We start from the raw sequence: 2500 nt of genomic DNA, 5'->3' as shown, positions 1-2500 counted from the left end.
ATGGGTTTAGTTGAGGGTGGTGCCTTACCAGGACCTAGGTACTGACTTATCTTTTTTGTCGTAGTTCTATGCAGTCTGACATGCGTCTTTTGAGTGCCTGCAGAAATCTGTGGTACTTTTATTGGCAAGTTCCACCTGCATGATTAAATTAACTGGATAACTGAACAAGGAGTCTTTAAGGGAGTGCAACGGTTAGTTCATAATTTTCTTGTTTATGGCCGCAATAACTGAAACTGGATAAAAGATAGAGACCTATATCCACCATCCCATTGCTTTGTAGGTGACGGATAGCGAACTTGGTCTTGGTTCCTATGATCAATCAGACAGTGGCCAATCTTAATTCTGGAATTCATGGCTGTTGTCTGAGTGGGTCATATGTGAAGGACTGTACACCAGGACTAGGTTGTTGATAAGAGCTACGCCATATGTCATCTTAACTTGAGGGGTTCCAGGGTGATGTACCTAGTGCAATGGTCAATCGGTGTGAAAAAATGTAATGATAGGACAGCCAGAAGGGGCTACCTGTGGTTGATCCACCAGGAGTCTCAGATGGGTGACCACATTAGGGTTCCATAGGAGGGTAATGCTGCAGTACTAGGTACCTTCCTTTGACAGGTACTATAGGTAGTAAAGCATATTGTACTGGAGCTCAAATTCCCTAGAAGCATCTTATTTCAGATATCTGATGACCTCCAACTACAATAGGTTACAGAGTTGGCCTGCAGAAACTTTCTCAAGTCTCATAGTTGTTGAAAGCAATCTTGTTGGACAAGGTTTTTCTCCTGTTTGTTCGACCCCCTACAGATGAGTCATCATATCTCAATAAATTAGGGATTTAACATCCCTGAACTTTCAGGAGAAATAGGCAATAGAATGGAATTATCCTCAATTTCCTGCCTTTTGTAAGAAAATAAAAAGAGTCGAAATCGAGAGCTGTAAAAGTACACTTGCAAAGATTTAACGTGAATCTGGCATTTTCCATTAGTGATATTCATTAATTGGAACTGATGCTCTTCTAATGTCAGACTGACTACAGCCTGTGAAGGGAGACAGCACAAAACTAATGACCCATTAAAAGGTTGAAGTGGTTTTCAGCAGTCCAAAGAGCTTCCTCTCAAACTAGAGTGGATGCTGATCAAACACCCATCTCAGTGGTTCAGTAGGTGTATCTTGCACGCACGTGTACCAACATGCACAACTTTAGCCATCAAACAGCTGGTATATATATGTTGCCATCAGTAAGAACCTGGCATATCATAAACATAATCTGACTCCAATAACACTAATATGTATTACATGTAACATTCATTTATGATTCCTTAATTTGGCATCTTGTTAAACTCCCTGATAATCAGTCTTAATATTTCTGGAGGACACCGTGCCTAGTAAGAACCTTTATCTTATTTCCCATTTCAGTGTGATGCTGTATACCAGGGGTCTTCTCTCTTGGGACATCTTCCTGGAACAGTGCAAGGTAACCATCAAGGACTTTGATCATCTCCCGTTTCTCTGGTTCAAAGGGTAGCCAGGGTAGATGGGTGACAACAATGACAATTTAATGATTCTAGAGGCATTCCCAGAGTTTAGGTATCTTGTTGACTGATGAGGAGAACCTAACTTGCAAACATACTGCAACCCATGTTCATGCACAGTGTAACCAAGTAAGGGCTAGAGTTAACCATCCACACATATACTATCCTATCTGCAAAAAGGTAACACTCACTCTCCTAGAACCCTCTAGAAATCATGCCGACCTCAAAACAATTAGCTGTATAGAATACCGCACCACTGTTGTCTTGTGAATGAGACATATTTAGTATCAACAAATAAATAAGTCGCTGTTTAACAAGTTTCCTCCTATTATGCCAACCATGCTATCCGTATACCCCCATTCTCATGGATTCCCTTCCTCTCTCTGGTTCCCATTTATTTTCTGTGGTGAATAGAACACACTGAGCATGGAATTCAAGAAAAAAAAATGGCACTGCATGGCATCAATCAGCTAATCCCCCCATTCTTTCCCCTTCTCAGTCCCATATTGCTCTTCCACAGGATGTAATATAAAAAATCTCACATTTGCCTCCTGGTGTCTCGATGTCTTTTCATTAGCAATATATTTAAATACACGTGTTTTTTTCTGATATGTGTAGTTTACTGTTTTCTATAAGTGCTATATATCTTACATAAAAAGTAGAATATACCTTTTCGGTGTGTAAAATCCAGTCTACGGAATATCAGTGACTAAAAATGAGCAAATGAGTAATCATATTATATAGGGTTAACAACAAACCTATCTACAATATCATATATTTAACATTGGAGATAAAACCATGGTGTTGCAATGTCCAATGTAATGTACAAGCCTCCAGTTTCCTGCATCCCACCACTGCCACCAAGAATAAGGGTTGTGCATATGACACAACCACTGGAGGTAGACTGCCTTCCAGTCAGTTGGTCTAAACAATTCCTACAATACTTATTCAGGAGTTGGTGGGAATGC

The sequence above is a fragment of the Penaeus japonicus genome, unplaced genomic scaffold, assembly GCF_977035675.1.
Source record: "Penaeus japonicus unplaced genomic scaffold, GWHDUDI00000001_assembly GWHDUDI00000014, whole genome shotgun sequence".
NCBI classification, from domain to species: Eukaryota; Metazoa; Arthropoda; class Malacostraca; order Decapoda; family Penaeidae; genus Penaeus; species Penaeus japonicus.
The sequence above is the reverse complement of the archived record's forward strand: the minus strand, read 5'-3'. Positions refer to the sequence as shown.